Consider the following 21,050-nt stretch of genomic DNA (forward strand, 5'->3'; position numbering starts at 1 on the left):
TATAATTATAAGTAAAGGAACAAGGTTTTTTGTTTGTTTTTCTTTGTTTGTTTGTTTGTTGCTTTTTTTTGAGGAATCTGCTAATTTGGGGCAAGATAGGTGCCTGTTTTTGTTTGGGTCTTGTATACCAGTTGCACCTAGGTGTGCAATAAAATAATCTTACGTGGACCTGGGGATGCCAGTGTGCACACAGGATGGGGAGGAATTATACTCATATGACCTGACTTCATGGCTGTGCTTCATAATTCATTGAGTGACAGGTCAGTGTCAGTCTGTCTATTAGGCTTTTAAGTGGACCTGAATGTGATCTTTCTTTTTGACTGAATCCCTGAAAACTCTTTAGCACAAGTGGGTGGATCCTTCTCTTCACTGTTTCTTGTGCCTTTAGTCTTAAGGCTGAGCTGACGACATGTTACAGATTACTCCTGGACTTTCATCTCTGTTTTGATATGTTCCTTATCTGTTGGCTTGACAAGCAGAAACTTTAATAAGTAAATTCTTAATATTTTGTTCTGCTGTTACTCAGCTTTCTGGCATCTACAAAAAATAATGTGATAAAGAACATCTACATGTTCAGGATGATTCTGGCCAGGCATTCTCTGCAACCCCAGTTACATGAAGTGAAAACTGTAATCCCAGTTTGCACTTCATTGAAAGCAGTTTGAGATTGAATACTAAATTTGATTTTAAAATAGTTAAATATGTAAAATAGAGTAAATTCTAGAAACTTCTCCATATCGTGTATGCATAAAATCAAAAGGCCATGTTCTGTATATTTTAACCCAGGTTATGCTTCCATTGACTTCAACAGAAGACTTGCAAAGCTGTATAGGAATGGGACCTACAGTTTTCTATCTGTATGTAATAACTTTCTGAATATAGGTCAGAAAAAGATAGGTCTGTGACCTTCCATATTTTCACTCCATTTGGAAGAGAACCTAAGAATCTGTTACTGTAAACTTGTTACATGCTAGTAAGAATAGTTTAAATATATATATACCATTGCCCTTTGTTTTTAAACAATATTAAACATATGTAGGGAGAGCAAGCTGGATTTCAGATATCCTTGTTTATTATTATGTACAGCTTTACAATGCCTTTTTTTCATAAGCATCCTACAGATCTGGCATAGTTCTGGGGTTTCTTCAATTGTAGAAAAGATGGCAGACGAGAAGGCATAGTCTGTTTAACAGAATAATTCCCATAAATTACAGATTCTACCTTACTACTATAAAAATATACAAACATTACAGTTGTATTCAGTCTAAAATATACTTTGCTACTAATTAAGCCTTAAAGGTGGTTGACGATTTCTCTTTTGGATACTTCCTTTTAATCATTCCAATAGTCATCCCTGTTCACTCTTCCTCTCAGCAACCATTCTCTGCCACTTTGTGACACAGATTGGGCAAAATGGATTTATGGTCTATAAATGCCAGTTTTTATGTTAACGATATTTTAAATTGACTGTGGTTGTGGAAGGGCTTTTTTGCCTGGTTTTTGTTTTTCCTGGTCAACATTTCAGTACTCTTTTTAAAACATTTTTAGTGCACTTTTAATGGTCAAATCAGCCTTTGTTCGTGTTTGGAGATTGCTTCATTTTTCCTGGGATGCCTACGTAAATGCATCATTTGTACTTCTTTTAAAGCGGCAACACAATTTAGTTTGCCGGTTCCAGGCACACATTCAGGGATTGTCTTCATAATTCCATCTAGAGAACCAGAAATAGTCTACAATCAATAAGGTTTTGGGGAGATAGGATTTTTTGGGGGAGGGGTAGAATTTCAACAATCTCAGCAAATTATTTTGTTGGCTGATTGAATAGGAGTCACTAAGCTGTGCAAAAAGTGATATTTTTTCCCCCATCACATATTTAATAAAACTGCCCTCTTTTTATTATCACTGACATTAATTATTATATATAGTTCCAGTCTCTTGATTATAGCTGGCTTAGTTCCTCCATCTGGCTTTCAAACAAGTCTGCCTTCCCCAAAGAGGCAGATTTTTTTAAACTTTCTTTCTTTCTAATGGGACAGTTACCCATATTCCTAGTGCTTCAGGATGCAGTTTTAGCTTCATTTTCTTTGTCTTATTCCCTCTATCAGTGGTGCTTAACCACTGGCTTGCAGGCCAGACCTGGTCCGCAGGGCCATGTCATTTCCATGGCCCAGAAATTTGGCAGCAGGGGAGCAGTAGCAGCATTAATTGCCACTTGCCTGTTGCCAAATTTCCAGACCCATGGAGAGTCCCACAGTGTGGATGACATGGTTCTGCATACTGGATCATCCTGGTATATGGAATTATTTTGCAGCTGGACCAGCATGCAGGGTCAGGTTTCATGCCACTCATCTAGCCCATGGGGAAGTTGAGCACCACTGCCTTATGTCAGTCTCTGTTCATCTGTATTCCTACATAAATATCCATTCTTATCAATCCTAGCTGTCTTTGCCCTATGCATAGCCTTAAGATAATAGAGAACCCACAGTGACAGATAAATTCAATTAACTATACTAATGGCAGTGCTGCTCTGACAGGTTTCTAAATATGTCTGCAGGAGAAAATGGGCCCCTACAAAACATCCTGCACACAATTTAAAGCAGCAGTTCTCAACCAGGGGTCTGTGGCCTCTTGGGGGCCCTGAACAGGTTTCAGGGGGTCTGTTCAGCCCAGCCCAGTGTGGGCAGGAGCTGCCTTTGTACCCTGCGGCTGAGACAAGTCTTGAGGAAGGGGCCAGAGTGGGTAGGGGCATGGCAACTATCAGTCTCAGCCCAGTGCATCCCTCCCCTGGACTGAGCCCTGCCTTCTCCTGGCATGGCAAGGCCTCCCTGCACACCGGTGGCTGAACCTCTGCTTGCCTTGCCACCTAGCACCGGCCACCCAGATTGCTAGGGACATCCTGTCACAGCGGGCGCTGGAGCCAGGACTTAGATCCTGACCTCCTTCCTGGTCACTGCCCTACAGCCCCACCTGGCACAGAGGGGAGAGGAACACATCCCAGCAGGAGCCCCACTGTGCCTTAGCTTTGGGGTTCCCTGGATGCCTCCCAGGACAGGTCAGCTACTGAGTCAAGATAGGCTAGGTGCATTCAGACCAGTGTGGCGGTGGCACCAGGGAGTCCTTAGGGGCTCAGCTCCAGACCCACTGCACTGCCTTAGGCCTGTGGAATCAGGCAGTGATAGAGAAGTGCCACTACCGGGGCAGCATGAGGGTGCACAGGCTCGCCTCAGCCCTGGTGCTGTGGGCTTGGTTGGCCCCATCGCTTTGGCTCCCAATAACCTGCGGGCTCAGCCAGTAGTCCTGGCACCAGATCAACCTACCCATGGGGTCAGTGTGGGGACCCAGTCCCTGGGGCTGCCTGCTGGGCCGCAGCTCAGGCTCTGTTCGTGCCTGCAGGAGCTTGCTCTGCTGCTACTGCAGCCACTGCTGGGCATCAGCAACCCCCAGTCACCCCTGCGAGAGGAGGCCTGGGGTGCTACACAGAAATGTCTGTCCCACACCTGTTCCACTTTGAGCTCATTTTTCATGTTCATGGGTAACTAGAGTAGTACACAGAGGAGGTGTCCCAGCATAGTTGCAAAAGGGATTTTACTGACAGTATTAAAAAACTAGTTTGCTTAAAGATCTAGTTTGTCTTTAGAACATGGGCTGCCTTCTTGGAAGCCAGACTACTTCAACAAAGAGGAATGACACAGGGATATACATACTCATTCAACTACAGCAGACATAAGGAGATGCATAGTCTCGTGACCAGATAAATGTGTGTATTTCAAAATGGCTCGAAGCACATCTTTGGTTATGAGTTTCTCTTGGGCCTCATAGAAATTGTTGGGAGTTTGTCCTTGTGTTTTTCCTTCATTTTAGAACCTCACCTCAGAATGTCATCAATGCAGTGATCCGTAAACTGGTCAAGATTTGATTTGAGTGCAAAATGGAGCGAAAAGGCAGAAAAGACTAAAGGAACATGCAGATGGACAGCTTGAAATAAAAAGTCATTGGATTAATTTGATTCTCTGTCAGGCAGAGCATCTAGTTCCTCAAAATGAAGTGCAATAGCTTTTCTGAGTAGTTTGAAAGGCTTCTCTTAAATTACATAGACCTTTACACAAAGTAATATTGTAGTTATGTTTCCAGTGTTATAAGTATTCTGATTTTAAAAACATCCTCACAAAATCTTTGTTCCTCTTAAAAAAAATCCTTTCTCACATTTCACTGATTTGAGATCTTAGCTTCCTTGAAGATTCTGTTTCTCCCATTAGGATTGTTACAAGTTAAGTCCTTGAAAATGAAGAATTCCTTTAAAAAGCAGTATGGGTCATGATAGGATCATGAAACACTTCTGAAGATTTGAGTGGTCCTTTTTTGCTTTTTTGTTAGGAATAGTTGCAAGTTATTTTTCAGGGTCTAATTTGTTCATGTATCTAGATTTTATTAATAATATACAGTAGAGCTGAAGGAAAATGCATCCTTATTATTCTTAAGTAATGTTTCCCAATATTAACAAAAGCTTTCTAATATATTTAAAAAGGCAAGCTCCTTCCTAGGCTTGCAGTCAGTCTAGTGTTTTCCAATGCTGTGGTATTGAGGTAGGTTATAAGCACTCAGCTGTTTTTAAGCCATTGTCCTATCATTTTTTGTACTTAGTTTCTTGTGCCTGTTTGGAGGTGGCTTGGCTTTCTTTGTTCATTTGTTTTGAAGTCGTAAAGTGATTGGCATGGATTTGTACTGAACTTCTGCCAGCATTTCCATAAATTAACTCCCATAATGTAGTAGGGTTGGTTCTAGAGCCATCAGGCATCCACTGGGACAACATAGGCTCAACTTGCCTTATATCTATTCACTCGCTGGTTTGGGAATATACCAAGATTGAAGACTTTGTTACTTAGCAACACATAACAGTGACAAACTGAAGATGCTCAGACGCAGTAAAATCAGTCTGAAATGCAGTACAGAGGCTTTGCATGTCAAACATGCAAAGCCTTATGCAAAGTCATTGGAGTGAGAGAGATCGGCTGAACTGCTTTTGGCTTGTTTGAGTAAAAGGTTTCTGTCTGGATGTTGCTAAAACCATCTTTGCTACTCAGGACGCTGAACAAGCAATGTTCACTTCTTCAGTGCAATGGCAGAGAAGATGAGAATATCTCTACTACTAGACAATGGACAGAACATCTCAAATTTCTTCCACCCAGCTGACTCTTTCTGATGGTTCGGACCCAATTCCTTTTGCAATACCTCATCCCAAATTTTCCAGTATCCCTTTCCCAGCTGCTGATTTATCTCTTCTAGCTGTCAAAGGTTCATCTGAATTAGATCTGCTTGTGAGAGAGCGCTGGTTAATATATACTGTTATGTGTGGGAGGGGGAAATGTGTGCTTTGTGGGAAATTTCTAAGCAGTTTTGGAATTTATTTTTGTGGAAATTTCACACTGCTTTTTTTTAACAAAAGACCAAACCTAATCAGTGTTTTTGGATTTGAACTTGAAAACTGCAAAAGGTGTGGTGTGAAAAAGCATAGAGTAATCAAATATGTCTCCAAGCTTATCTGAATAGGTTCACATGTTTTAAACATCTCACTAGAAGGAAATTATTACAGTGTCTAGTGCTGGTGTTTAGCATTTGTAATGAACTTCAAAAACAAGTCTGATGGAATATATTTTTAGTATACAGTTGGAGATAAGCCAGTGAACGAAAATGTGATGTTATAGGTAGTATTCTTAACAAAGAAGTGCAAATGAAATTCTGCCTGCTTTAATTGAATAAGTGTACACTTCACTGAGCTTTTCCAATTTAATTCTGTTAAGCCAAAGTCTCAGACCCTGAAAAAGTGTTGTAATTTGAAAAATACTTTGATATGTATCAAAGGATGTTTATACTTATTGGAATATCTTCACTCTTTTAGTATGTAAATTGGAGCCATTTCAGTTTGGGGTCTTTTTTCCTGGCATTGTTCTCTTGTGTGAAAAAGAAATACGTTTCTTTTAAATATAGCCCAAGAAGGCCACAGCTTTCACTGCAGTAATTCATTGGCGACTTAAGAACATACAACAGATTTTTGAATTTTAGCTGGTTGTATCTATTGTACCTTCAGAGTGAAAAGTGCAGTCCCGTTCAGTGCTGCAAACCCAACAGGACTAGGACTCGCTGGCTAAGAGCTTAGTGAGAAAAGATTGAATGAAAATCCTAGTTCAGAGGTCAGCCGCCTTTGGCCGTTTTATCTGGCCCATGGAGCTCCTCTGTGTTTGGATGGCGGGGGCTTCTGCAGTGGGGAGCTCTGTCTGTATGGCAGCCAGGAGATAATGAGAAACAGTGGCGGCACTGCAGCATGGAGTGGTGACTTCAGCAGCTGCGATGGCAATGTGAGCCAGGTTAAAAGCAACCTGCAGTTGAAGCCCAGCTCTGAGTCTCACCACCCTGCCCCCTCCCTACCTGCTGCAAAATGCTGCTAGCCCCTGTTCTACTTTGTTCTGTAAAGCATGTAGGAAGGAGCCCTGCCATGTTAAACTTCAGAAATGAAATTCTGGCCCCATTATGGTATTTGCCATTAACTTCAGAGAGTGTAGAATTTCACCCTGGGGACACTGAAGTTCTAATAATTGGTGAAAGGGACTTTGGATGAGTATCTAGACAGATGAACAGAAAACTAAGAAAGGCATGTAGTATAGCTCCTAAGGATTACAGGAAAGAGTTGTTATCTTACCTTACAGATGCAAGGATGTAGGAAAATGCAATGTAGTGTTTAGCCAAGTAGTTCCAGCTCATGAAATCTTACGTGCTAGTGCCAGTGGTAAATCCCTCATCCATAGCAATGCATCACAAAATCTGTGCCGCTGATTGACAGAAAAATATTGTCAACAATCCTGTTAAATAATTATTCAATGAAGTATGTTAGAGAAGAGAATGTATTGCATTCCCTGCTGTAACTGCAGCAGAGGAAATTTAGGTTGGGGATTAAGACAACAAGGAATTTAGGTTGGAGATTGTTTTGACAACAAGGGTGGTCAAGCATTGAAACAAGCTGCCTAGAAAAGTTTTGGGATCTCCATCCCTGGAAATTCACAAGAGCATCTTAGAGCTCAGCTGGGATAGTCTAGTCAGGGATGATGCTGCCTTGAGCAGGGGGCTGGGATAGATGACCACGTGAGGCTCCTTTCACCCGAACTGTCCTACAGTCTTATGACTGATAACAAAATAGTGCATGTAGAAAAGGATGGACAAGGTATTTCAAGACATTTATGTAGATTACAGTTATTTAAGAATGTTTAACAAAATTTATTTTAAAAACACACATGATCAAGTAGGCAAAATGACTGTCATAGGAAAGTGCAAGAAACAAAACTGGCATGTCCTGACTTTTTGAGTGCGTTAATATACAGAATTAATGTTCTCAATGTTGATTTGTGAGTTGCTTGCTTCAGCTACCAAATCAAAGGACTAAGTATCTACAAACTATTCTTAGTGCAGTAGTAAAGAATTATAAAATAAAGCTGGCAGTTTTTTTAAACAGAACATATTATATTTATATAAATGCAACTGTAAAACTATTTGTCCAACAAGATTCAGTGTGCAGTACTCTGCTCTCCATTAAGAGCATGTTAACAATAATCAAAAGTAAAACATTGAAAGACACTTAAGTTTCAAAGTCCCATTGCAATTTATTTGCAATGGACTCCAGCTCCAAAATCACTTTGGTCCATTTCCACACCAGGACTGCTTTACTGGTACAGAAATACCAATATGCACTACCAGCAAAGCTGTAAAACCCTCAGCCCTGTTTCCAAATGAAATGACTATATCGTATAACTGTCTACAGTAGTGGTGTCTATATTATATGGGTTGGTATCGCACCTTTTCTCCCTTGACTGACATAACTATGCCAGCAGAGGTTAGTGGTGTATACATAGGCTTAGCTACTTCTAGAAATTTATATCCAGCATTCCTTGTAAAGAAGTCAGAATTTTGTGTAATTAATGTTATAATGGACCTTTACTTCTTCCAGTAGTTCATTTTAAATAAGACAGATTGCTTTTCAATGTTTAATGAAAAGCCTGATTATATACAGTATGTGAAATGAAAGCCTTAAAATTAAGCACATTCAAAAGTAATTTCTCTTTACTACACGTGTTTTGGTAGAGAAAGGGAGTATGCATGAAACTGATAACTTGGGATATAATTACTGAGGTGAAAAGCATTTGTTGTATAATTTTAAAATTTAAAAATGGTAGTTATGGGAAGATTCAATCATGCCAAAGTGCATATATACATATATTACTGAACTTATATCTGTAACCACATGGAAAGATATTCCTTTGGGGAGACATTCTTTGTGACATACAGATTGGAAACTTTTTTCCTAAAAATATTAACCATAGAATATTCTTTGAGAAGGCAAAAGGTAGCATGGCATGGCTGAATGTCCTGATTCAACAAAGCATTGGAGCTTGAACCCATTTCCATGGGAAATTAAGCATCCTCCTCAAATGCTACTTCTAATAGACTGGAGTTACCTTGATGTTTAAGCTGATTTGTGAAAAGGTGACCCTATTAAAATATATATTTTTTGACTCTTCACAAAAAGGATTTCTTTCTTGCCTTGTCTTTCAGATCTTACCATTTGTGCAGAACTATTCTTTAAACCTTTTTTTTTAAGTATTATTTGATATTATGGTGTTTAAGAGAGGAGGTAATATCCTTACTAATTAATCTTGATATAGCTGTACTAAAGTTATACCTGATACTCCTGACTGAGTGGGAAGAGAAACAAGTTTAAACACCTACCATGGGCAGGATATAGAAATATATTTTTAATATGATTATCTTTTTTTTTTTTTTTCTTCCCCCCCATACCATTTTAACCAGCTTTGGAACCCTTTTAGAAAAGGGCTATACTTAATGAATACTGGTTTTCAGTGTACCACATCCCCTTTGAGTGCTACAGTGACAGGTGCCTTCAGTCCTTCCCAGAGGCCAGCAGCTCTGGGGAGGATTAAAGTTATACTAAAGTTATACCTGATACTCCTGTCTAAGTGAAAGGAGAAACAAGCCTACAGCCACAACCTGGTTATTCACTGCATGTGGACATATTGTAGCACGAGCCCTATTACAGGTCAGATAGTGCTTACCTGACTCGGTGCTCCCACTGGAATTGATTGGAGTGTTCATATGAGGCAAGTATTTTTTTCCACTTATTTTTGTGCCTATAGATCTGTGACTAAAAGTAAGATAGGTATGTCTTTGTATGGAAACAGCCATTAGAAAACTGTAAAAACAAGCAAACAAAAACATGGACCTAATTTCCTTTGAAGGAAATTTGTGCTGGCATTGTTCAACAAGGGGTCTTTTATTAGTCAGTATATGCACATTCTTTTGGTGCACCAATAGCTGCAATACCATTGGTCAGTGCCCTTCATGATCTCTGAACATTTATAGACTAATAAAGACATCCCAGTCTGGTGTAACAGTATTATCATATTTACTTAATGTTGGCAATTTTATAACATGCTTATCACAGTATTAGGTGCTTCATAGAAACATTTTTTTAAAAATTATATAAGCTACCTGTAAGTGAGTACAGAAAACCAGGGCTGCTGTTAGAGCAACGATTACTACTACTGCTACCTGATACCAATAGCAGAGTTGTTGAGCATGATGGGGGTAAAAATGAAGAGAAGAAAAATCATTGACCAGTCAAAACTGAAAAAGCTGCAGGGTGTCTGTCTTGTCTTGTAAGCCAGCACGCACGGCTGGCAGGTCATGAAGGAGCATGAGCTCTAGCTCCATGTATTTATATTTTTAAATTTTTTTTCACAATATTTTGTTCAATAGGTTTATGACAAATAACTTCACATATGCGAGAGAAAAGCACCATCTTTTCTCCCAGCCAGTCTGCTCCATGAGATTGCTGAGTCTTAACTGATAGCTTTGGTAACAAAAGGAAGTTTGTATTCCCTTTTATTCCAGGTAGCCCTGAAGAGCTGATGTGGTTGCATGAGAGAGGGCAAAGTTTGCATCAGACAGATTGGGATTTCAAACTTTGCACTCCATTATACCTGTGCAGTCCCCATGGTCTGGTTTGCAAAACTCGGTGACTTGTGCTGTTGTAAAGAAAGAAATAGAATCCAACTAGCATCTGAGTCCCTGGGTGCTGACCAACCATAAGTGCACCGAACTGAACTGATGTGGAAGTCTCTGCAAGATGCTAGTAGTGAAATTCAGAGCTGCACCAACTGGAGAGGCTCCAATGGTGGCTTGTTTAAATTATGGCAGCCTTGTTACAATACTGTAGACCTGGCAAAACACGTGCCTCCTATTCTTTGGGCATGCTGTACACCCAGTTTTGGGGGTATGTGTGGGTGCTCTTTGATAGAGGCAGCCTAATCCTTCCCTAATTAGAGCATGGGCTTTCAGGTCTCTGTCCCTCTTTCTCAGTGTGAAGGAACTGAGGGTGAAGACCTGAACCATAATGGGTTTTGGGGGTTTTTGGTTGTTTGTTTGTTTTTTTTTTGGGGGGGGGGGGGTTGTTTGTCTTTTTTTTTTTTTCAGAAGAGTCTCATACTTTCACAAGAGAAAGGGATAAATATGCATATGAGTCACTTTTTGTTTTCTGTGCTTTTTAAAGTCTTCCCTGCAAACATTTTTAATAACTTAAAACATAATTTTCTCTTGTCTCTATTGTAGCCTTGATTGCTTTTGCCTGAATGCTGTACACCCCCAGCGATCTCTTCAGCAGCTTCACACTGACAGCTGAGCTGCTTTTGAGATTTATTTTGTGTTTTACAAAGCTACATTGGGAGCTCACTCTGCTTCTGGTATGTCCTTTGTAAAACAAATCTTGAAATCTGCCCTGCTGCTTTGGAAAAGCTTCTGGAAAGGCAGAAGCTGCTGGCCTCTGGAGAGGACTGAAGGCACCTGTCTCTATAGCACTCAAAGGGGATGTGGTACACTGCAAACCAGTATTCATTAAGTATCGCCCTTTTCCTAAAGGGTTCTATACAAAGCTGGTTAAAATGGTAGAGGGGAAAAGGGTAATCGTGTTATAAATATATTTCTACATCTTGCATATGTAAGTGTTTAAGTCCTAAGGTTAGATCCATACAGGTGGATTCTTGTGCCCATGCTGAATGCTAGTGAGAGAAATAAGGTCCCTCTGCAAGGATCAGAGTCTTGAAGCTTAAATCTGGAACATCTGCTCCCAAGAGGTGAACTGATGTGGGAGCAGAGATGCTCTGCTATGAAAGTTGCCAATTCTTGAAAATTCTATTGAGTTGTGCAATATCTGCTGCTGTACTTAAAGCTCCAGCTTTTGAACTGAAGTGATTAGAGGATAATTAATTTTTTTAGTATTTATTTAGGGGATTGTTGTTTTTTAAGATAAAGCTGCTCTCTCTCTTTTGGAGGGAAGCTTGAAAACATGATCCAGGTCCACACTGAGGGCTCAAATGACCAAGCATGCAGAAAGAAGCCAAATGTTTCTTTTTTTTCATCAGTGAAAAAACTGATTGAAATAAAAATCAGATCTCATGATTTGGCGGGCATTGATTAATAATTGTTCTATAAGTGAAATGTCTCCCCAATATCTTTTCTGTAGTAACTTAATCTGGTACTTCTTTGTTCTCTTGTGTGTGAGAGAGAGAGAGAGGGAGTTTCAGCTGTAATGTGGATTAGGTAGATCTAAGCTAAAAATTCCTTTGGAAAACCATTCATGGCCAAAACACCAGAAATTTGGAGTGCTTCTGAGCATCATGTGGCTAAGAGTAATTTTGATCCCACCTCAACCACTTCGAACTCCTCCAAACTCCCTCTGTAGTAGTATAATTATGATTGACTTTTTGCAGGCAGGCCACTGGGCAAATGCAACCATGTTTTGGAAAATGTCAGTTTTGATGGGAAAGGTTTCTGGGGTCCAAGATGGAATTTGTGATCAGAACTAGGGAAAAAGTAGTAACACCCCAAAATACCCAGTATTCTACTCATTAGGGTACATATCTGGGAGGTGGGAGACCTAGCTTTTAGGTGCCTGTCCCACCAGATTCAGACCAAGAGTTTGAACCTCAATCCCCTACAGCCTATTCAAGTTCCCATACCAATGGGCTACAGTGACAGTCTTCATTGTTTTTTCTGGCCCAGCGAATTGTAATTCTCTATAGAAAGTGGATCGTCTTCAACATGGGAGAAATGTGTAGAGCATAACTTACCTGGAATATGGGAGGATGAAATTTATGACCCTGATCTTAATTAAGTAGAAAAGTGAATGAAACTTTTTCTCTCAAATTCCAGGTGAGTACCCTAACCACTGGGTTACTGGCTATTCAAGACTGGGTAAGTGTGCGTGTGTGTGTCTCAAAAAAATAAAGGAAAGAAAAACAAGCAAACAGCCTCCCCTCCTCTTCTACCCACCAAAGTAACAAAAACCCAAGTTAGAACCTTTGAAAGGTCTCTGGCTTCTGCTGAGTATGAGGTGAATAGGTTTTTTTGTTTGTTTGTTTTTTGAAATTGCGAACACTGTTGTTGTAAAAACTTGGGGAAACTTGGAACATTCTCTCTTCCTTTGATAGCTGTAAAGTCCTGATGACAGGCCTCTCAGCGGTTCTGTTGAGAGACATTGGATGGAAATACTCTTGCAGTTTCCATTCAAGGTGGAATTGATTCACTAAACAGCATATAAAGATGTGGCATCTTGTTGCATAATGCCATAACCATTAAAATTTCCAAACAACAGAATATGGTTGCAATAGTGTTGGTTTTTTAAATTGTGCCTAGGTTTTTACCCATTAAGAATCAGTAAAACTTGCCTGCTTTTTATCACTAGTTTGAATTTAATTCATTAAACTACAAGCAAGTCAAATTGATTACACAATACAAAGCTCAGAGCTTTGAAGACAAATGATTAAATCCTGGCAGCTGCCTATCTGCATTTTTTTTGTATAATAATTTTAAGTTAATATATTCAAAGAACAAAGTAGCTTTAACTAGCAGTAGTTCTTTAACTAGAAATTTCACCTTATGGTTTTACAAGACAGAGTACTTTGTAGATTTAATAGATTTCATAGATGGTAGGGTCAGAAGAGACCTCAACAGATCATCGAGTCCGACCCCCTGCCTACGCAGGGAAGAGTGCTGGCGTTTTATAAATGTGTATAAAATACATTGAAAGAGTGCTGGGGTCAGATGACCTCTGCCAGATGCCTATCCAGCCTTCTCTTAAAGACCCCTAAGATGGGGAAAGCACCACCTCCCTTGGAAGGCCATTCCAAATTTTGGACGCCTTTTACCATGAAGTTTTTCCAGATGTCTAGCCTAAATCTGCTCTCTGTCAGTCTGTGACCATTGTTCCTTTTTACCCCAAGAGGTGCCCTGGTAAACCAAGCATCTCTGATCCCTTGATGCGTACCTCTAATGAGTTTGTAGGCAGCCACAAGATCACCTCTCAGCCTTCTCTTGCGGAGGCTGAAGAGGTCCAGGTCCCTCAGTCTTTCCTCATAGGGCTTATCTTGTAAACACCTAACCATACCGAGTGGCCTTCCTCTGGACCCTCTCAAGTCTATCAGCATCCTTCTTGAAGTACAGCGCCCAAAACTGGATGCAGTACTCCAACTGTGGTCTGAACAATGTTGCATAGAGGAAAAGTATCACATCCTTGGTTTTCTTTGTCATGCTTCTGCTGATGCATGATAAAGTGCGGTTAGCTTTGCGATGATTTCGTCACACTGACGACTGATGTTGATCTTGGAGTCCACTATGACTCCGAGATCCCTTTCCACTTCTGTGCTCCTGAGAGGGTCACTTCCCAGCCAGTAGGTGTGCTGGATATTTTTACAGCCTAGGTGCAGCACTCTGCACTTGTCCTTGTGCATCCTATTGTGTACTTCCCAGTTTTCTAACCTGTCCAGGTCTGCCTGCAACCATTCCCTACCCTTTGGAATGTGCATTTCACCCCACAATTTAGTCTTGTCTGCAAACCTGGACAGAGTACACTTCATATCCACATCCAAGTCACTGATGAAGATATTGAAGAGTACAGGTCCAAGGACCGAACTCTGTGGGACCCCACTACCCACATCCTTCCAGGTTGATACCGACCCATCTACTACCACTCTCTGGGTGTAACCGCTAAGCCAATTTGCCACCCACTAGACTGTGTAAACATCTATGTTACAGCCTCTTAATTTATTTATGAGAATAGGATGAGATACTGTACTGAAGGCCTTGCTAAAGTCCAAGAAAACGACATCCACCTCTACTCCTGCATCTAGGCATTTTGTGACCCTGTCATAAAATGAAACCAGATTGGTCAGGCATGATCTACCTGCTACGAATCCATACTGGTTTTCCTGCTGCATTATTTTTTTGCACTGGGCTCTCACAAATATGATCCTTCATAATCTTTTCAAAGACTTTTCCAAGGATGGAGGTGAGACTGACTGGCCTATAATTACTCGGATCCTCCTTCCTCCCCTTCTTGAAAATAGGGACCACATCGACCCTTTTCTAGTCCTCCGGGACCTGACCTCAGCTCCATGAGTGCTCAAATAGCCATGCCACTGGTTCTGCTATGACACCGGCTAATTCCTTCAGTACTCTTGGATGCAGCTCATCTGGGCCTGCTGACCTGAACACATCCAGTCCATCCAAGTGACTCTGCACCAAGTCAGCATTGACAGTTGGTGGGCTGGTGTCCCTCTGATGTCCATCTAAGAACCCATTACAAGACTTATCTTGATCCCTGTTCAGGAACACCGAGGCAAAACACTCATTGAATGTCTCAGCCTTGTCCCTCCTGCCTGTCACTAATTGCTCCTTCTTGTTCAGTAGGGATCCTATGCTGCCCTGCACCTTCCTTTTACTCCCTGCATACCTAAAAAAGACTTTTTGTTGTCTTTAATTTGTGTTGCCAGCCTCAGCTCAGTAGTTGCTCTGGCTCTTCTAACTGCCTCCCTGCAAGTGTGGGCCAAGTAGGTATACTCCACCTTGGTTGCTTCCACCACCTATATGCCTTCTTTTTGCCCTTAGACTCCCCTGGATTTCCCCATTTAGCCAAGGAAGTTTTTTGGCTCCTTTCCCCCTTTTTCCTCATACTGAGATAGTCTCCCTCTGTGCCCAAAGGATTGCTTCCTTTAGAAACGGTCACCCTTCCTGTACTCCCATGTCACCAATACTCTTATCCTGCAGTGCATCATTGACTAGACTCCTAAGCACACTGAAGTTAGCCTTCCTAAAGTCGAGCACTTCCACCCTACTAGTTATCTTACCCACCCTATGCTGTATGGTGAATTCAGTTGATTGGTGGTCACTGTCCCCAAGGTGACCATGAATCTGCAGCTCCCCTACCAGCTCCTCCCCCACAGCCACCACCAAGTCCAGTAAGGCATTCCCCCAGTGGGACTGTATATCTCCTGCATTAGGTAAAACTGGGAATATATTCAGCCATGAAAATGAAAATGGCTGCTAATGTGTCTTAAACGCTTATCCTGACTGTTCTAGTATCCAAGAATATATATTATATTTCCATGTTTATTGTACTTTGGGTGTGCTGCCAGCCATTCTGCTTCAGCATTTTCATTTAGATTCATGTAGAAGCTATGCAGTGAATTGTTTCAAAATCTAGTTTGTGATGTGCCACTAATATTTTAACAAAGGGATTCCACAGTTCTTGTTATGTCCTAAAGACTCCATGGAGCCTACAGGTATAGGAGGAGATATTGGAAATAATATTCATTTATAGTCCCATTTAATGAAAACCCTTCTTTGTCACCATAACCAGGAAAGAAGGCAGTGGTGCATAGCAAACAAACATGATATGCATTATCTGGGAATATTCCCTCTTCACCTTGTACACACAGTGCCTGACTTGTTTGATTTGAAAAGGGAGGAAGACATTTGGGTCAAAGGGATTTCTAGCTTTCTAGAGGTGTCCAAGAGCATTCCTCAGCTATATATACCTGACACACAGTGCTATCTGGTGTATTCCAAAGTCAATTAATTCCTTCTCAGAAGCATTTCCTTGAACCTCAGGAGAAAGCCCCCTTTACACAGATGGTTTTGCATATTCTAACAAAAAGTGATTCCATTAGAAGCAAATATATGCCCTCAACCTCTCTTCAGTTTGGCGGCTGAATTTTAACAAGGGGCTCCTATTGATTCCTCAGGAGTCTTTGCCAGTACATGACTGAATCTACCTGAGCACTGGGGCCATTATTGTTTGTACTTCAGAAGTAATTTTAGAGGCTGCTAAGCAAAATCGATGCTCTGATATGCTTGCTAGTGAACATACATAGAGTAGAGACGGTCTTCTTTCTGGAGGCCTGAAAATCCAAATGTACAAGATTAAGGATACAAGAAAGGAAGTCAGGAGCCTTTTTCCTCTAATTTTACAGGTAGTGAACTGGGGTACACAGAGGTGAAAACACTTGCCTCAGATCACCTCAAAAAATCTATGGCAGAGTTGGGAAATGAAACCACATCTCCTGAGTCCCATTCAGTGCTTGAACCAGGAGACTGTAGTTTGCCTTGTACTGAAGGTATGTAAATACAAAATAAAACCTGATTCCCTTTGCACAACAGTACCTGAAGTACTTTTTATTACATTCTGGTTTTCATTTTGTCATAGCTGGATGAAAAGAAAAATCAGTCTTAAACCCACTGAAATTCCTGCGAAGGCCATACATTATTCTTATGTATTTGACACTTATCATCACTAATCATTTACCTCAGCTGTTGTTTATAGGTATATGATTTAATTAAAGAAAGTAACCAAAACCACTATGGTGTTTGCATCAGTTAAATGCTATATATTAAGGATCAGATGTTTGCTTCAAGCTCTAGTCCTTGTTGTGGGGAAAGGAAATATTAGGACAACTGGAAACACTTTTACCATCTTGCAATAATTAAATATGAGATAATAGGATATTTTCCATTTCTTAGGGGGGATTTTCTGTCCATAATTGAAGAAAATAGGCTTTTCTTGTTATTGCTGGGTAAATGTAATTGGATAGGAGATATAATTCTGGAAACAAAATGCACTATATAGAATATATATTTTTGATGACTGCATCATCACACATTAGAATTCATACTACTTTCTGCTCCAAGAATATTTTTACCAGGAAAGAAAACACTAAAACTGCCATCTTGCAACCCTTTTTAAAGTGTATTCATGGTGTGTGGAGGATGTGAACATTTTCTTGTGGCTTTTTGGAGGGAAACTTCATGGAGTAGCAAGAAACTACTTAATAACACAGTATTGTCTCTGTAAGTAGCTGGCTAGGAAAATAGGGTATTACTACTTGGATTTCTGCTGAATAAGCTGAGCATATGAAGAGCTCCTATCTGCTGAACTGTACACAGTCTTTCTCCTAGTACACAAGTGCATGGAGGGAAGATTGGGTGGTGATGCTAATGGTGCTGCATTTCACTGGGATGTTGTTTTATACTTTTCTCAGTTAACAAATTATGGAGCAACTAAAAAAAGTTGCATGCAAACTGGGTATAAACTGGCTCATTTTTTTATTCTAACATCATTGTAGCAGTTGCACAGTAGGTAAGTATATATGGTATTTTTGTATTATGTTTTTAATTGTGATCTTTTCCTGATTTTATATATGAGAAGTAAGACCACTTGTTAACAGGTTTATCAGTAAAGACTTGTTGTCTTAATCTGAATAAAGAAAACAAATTCTAATTGAGCAGATGGATCAGTACATTTCATGGCATTCCATATTTGAAGAATCATTGTTAAGGAGATTAGTAAAATATATTCAAGGCCTTTTTTCATAGTACACCAAAATGAATCTAAGGACTAATGGTTTTCGAGTTATCGCATAGCTGAGCAAATTGTCTGCTGTTGTAAAAAACTCTTTCTCAGCTACATCAGGTGTGCCCAACCTCCAACCCGTGGGGCAAGCCACTCCCCTCTCCCCTGCAGGACTAGGTCATGCCCCCTTTCCCTGTGGGGCTGGGTTGTAGCAGAGCTGCCCCCCGCCTTGCTACACACGGCCAGACAATGCCCACCATGCCTGCTTTCGTGCCAGATTGGGCCTGATGGTGGGATCCAGGCCACATATGGATAGGAAACTCCCATTCCGCCTTCTGGGGAAGATGTTTGAGCACCAGTAAGCTACAATGGTGCAAGATATTGAGTATCATCAGCTTTTATCATTCATAGTAGTTGAGGCTGAAGTTCAGCCTGGAAAACATCTGGCATGGTGCTCAGCGGTAGAATGCCAAAGGTTTGTGTATATGCCTGCGTTACAGTAGGTCACACTCTGAGTCTATTAGAAACCATGGTATTCAAGGGAGCCTTGTCTACACTAGAGCTTCCAGTGTGGTTGTGTTCCTGTAGCTGGGTTGTATTGGCTAAAGTGACAACATTTAAAAGGATGTCCAAGATACAGAGAAGGCTACATCTAAGAAATTTCACTCTCATCTATTATCTGCACCATAGAATTTTTTATCTTGGCTACAAAAAAAGGAATAGGGTAGCTGTTGTGAAGCATTTCCCCCTAAACACGGGCATAGGGAAAACATGGCAAGCTTTCTTGCTATTCCAGTATGTTAATCTTAGTGGCTTTAATACACTTTGCTCACAGTGGCCTGGATGGGGTTTTGCAAAAGGGTATTCTCAGCTTCCCTTCCATCAGAGCTCTTGGAAACCAAGCCTTTTTTATGGAAATAGAAAGTAGAGGAACAGCAGCCCCAGTGATGAAAGGCAGGCCTTAAGTAGCATTAGTGTTACATGAGGTTACACTGAAACTAGTATGAAGTGTGTGTGTACAGATGACTTCAAGGTGTCTTGGAAGGTATATATTTTCCCATTACCCTTAATAGAGTTAAAGTCAACCAAGAGAAATAACTAATGTGCTCTTTCAAGGGGCAGCATTGGTGCCTTTATTCACCTTTAAACATCTTAGAGGACAGAAGGTATTTCAGTATGTAGGGTAGGCTGCTAGCATTGGTGGTGCTGCAAATAGTGTATTAAAATATATTTTTAGCATACGCCTCAGTTAAGCCATGGAGCTGGAAATGTCATGTTCTTTGGAAGCATTCTGAAAAATGCAAGCATCTGCTATGCTAAATTTTAGACCATAAAGTCTATTAGGCTTAAACATCAGATCATGAATAACTAATGTAACTTGAAAGATATTTTGATGTTTTTCTGAGAGAGGTTATACTTGTTTAAAGATACTTCTTTTTATTGTTTCTTAATGCAAAACCCCTGAGGTTTCTTCTTTTCTGTTGTTGAATTTTCTGAAGAAATATGTTAATGTTTCTGTTAAACATTTCACAAAAAAGGTAACCTCAGTTACTGCAGTTCTTGTGTGTAAATATGTGAAATGTACCAACATATATCATGTATATATATTTTTTAATTTCTTAGATGGAAAACCTCTTGTGAGACGGTGATAACTAAGAGCTACAGTTGGTTCTAGGGGTTTAGGTTGTAGCCGTGTTGGTCTAAGGACATAGGCAGACAAGGTTCCTTGGGTGAATTTGATATCTTTTATTAGACCAATCCAAATGGTTGGAGAATGGGTATTAAGCAAGCTTTCAGGGTTCAAAAAACCTTCGTCAGGCTAAGGAAGCTTCGGCAGTTGGTGTGTGCTCTTCCTGGATGGAATGAAAAGAGTTGGTTCTAGTTTTTCTCTAAATAATTGGCTGCTAGCTCAAAACAGGAGCAAAACAAAAGTCAAATTGATGTTGTGATGCATAAATATACCACATACCATATATTCCTTATTTACTGTTGAATATAACTACTGTGGTCTAGCATTTATATATTATTTCAATCTTTTATCTGAGCTAATACTTATATTTACAATGCAGATTTCAGAATTGGGTACAAATCTATCGTGGAAAAGTAACTTTTGATTAAGAATTTAAGCAAATGGTTACTTAGACTCTGGAACCTGTGTTGAGGCACTTCAGTAAGTGACCTGCTTTTCAAAATGCTTCCTTTTCTTCTCTTGTGTTTTAGTAGGGATTTGGTCAATGGTGGTTTTACTGTGAAGCAAACCATGGAGTGGCACAGGGCCCCCAATGACAGGGGGCACTGCTGCTGCCACCTGAGTGGGGGGGGCAGGAGTATGGAGGAGTGCAGGCTGCAAGTACTGCATAATTTACAGGTCTTAGTGGGACTCGCTGGGTGGCCAGCACGTATACAACTCAGTTAATTTTTTTAGGGAATGAAGTAAGAGTCCAGGAGCATAAACTGTAGCCACTATTTGCTTCTTGCAATGGCAAGGAGATTTAGCATGATACTGGATGAGCCATATATAAAATGAAGGTATTTCCTGACTTCTTGTGGGTGTTGAGGTGGCAGACAGTGTTGTTCATTTGACTCTTTTGGATGGGAAAATTCTTTATTAAAATCCAGTAGTGTAGCTATTTTTTCAAAACAACATCTTTAAGGGAAAGACCTTTGCTTTTGCAAAGATATGTGTAGCTAATTGTTTCTATGACTAATATTATAGACTGATTTATGTCATCCTATGGGTATATCTGGCTTAGCATGTTAGCAACATCTAATGGTCCATGTTGTGGCAGAAAGGACAAAGGCAGAATCAACAGGTAGCTGGTAATGTTCTTCTGTTGTTTTCTTAATAGGGTGATAAACAATGAGTTAGGGATGATAAACGTTGTGTTATCAATTCCATGCTGGGCTGGTCAGAAATGGGGTGGAACCCTTCCCTAACCAGAACATCTTGTCGGGGCCTGGCCACGCCCCCTTCAGCTTGGAGGGAAGGGAGGGCTGCTCTAGTGCCCCCCAGCTTCTAACCGGAGCCACTGCAGACACGTGCTTGTATTTTTTCAGTCCAGAGGGGATGATTGTGCAATTACAAACTGGTTTAGCCTAGCCAGGTGTGGCAGAGCACCATGGGGGTGATTGCCACTTGAGGGCTCTCTCAGGCTCTGAGGGGAGCCTGTTTTGGAGGAGCAGCAGGGGAAACCTCCCCCAGGTACCATTTTAAGGGGTAAGGTGTGTGGCAGGGCACTGTTGGTGCCTGCCACTTTAAGACCTAAGACAAGCAGCCAGCAGGTGCCTGATTGTGGCAGGCACTTTT

At 40.6% G+C, this 21,050-nt stretch overlaps 1 protein-coding gene across 3 annotated transcripts in view; it reads left to right on the forward strand.

The window, feature by feature from the left end:
- The window catches only part of MOCOS (molybdenum cofactor sulfurase), a 411,109-nt gene that overhangs the window by 81,196 nt on the left and 308,863 nt on the right, over positions 1–21,050 (forward strand). The window contains exon 1 of one of the 3 annotated variants that reach the window (XM_025209243.1): positions 12,271–12,312. The exons of the other annotated variants lie outside the window; for them this stretch is intronic. The gene's annotated coding sequence lies outside the window, so the exon portion shown is untranslated. Of the gene's footprint in view, positions 1–12,270; positions 12,313–21,050 lie in introns of those variants that run through there. 3 annotated transcript variants of the gene reach the window in all.

Source organism: Alligator sinensis, unplaced genomic scaffold, assembly GCF_000455745.1.
Source record: "Alligator sinensis unplaced genomic scaffold, ASM45574v1 scaffold823_1, whole genome shotgun sequence".
Lineage (NCBI taxonomy): Eukaryota > Metazoa > Chordata > Crocodylia > Alligatoridae > Alligator > Alligator sinensis.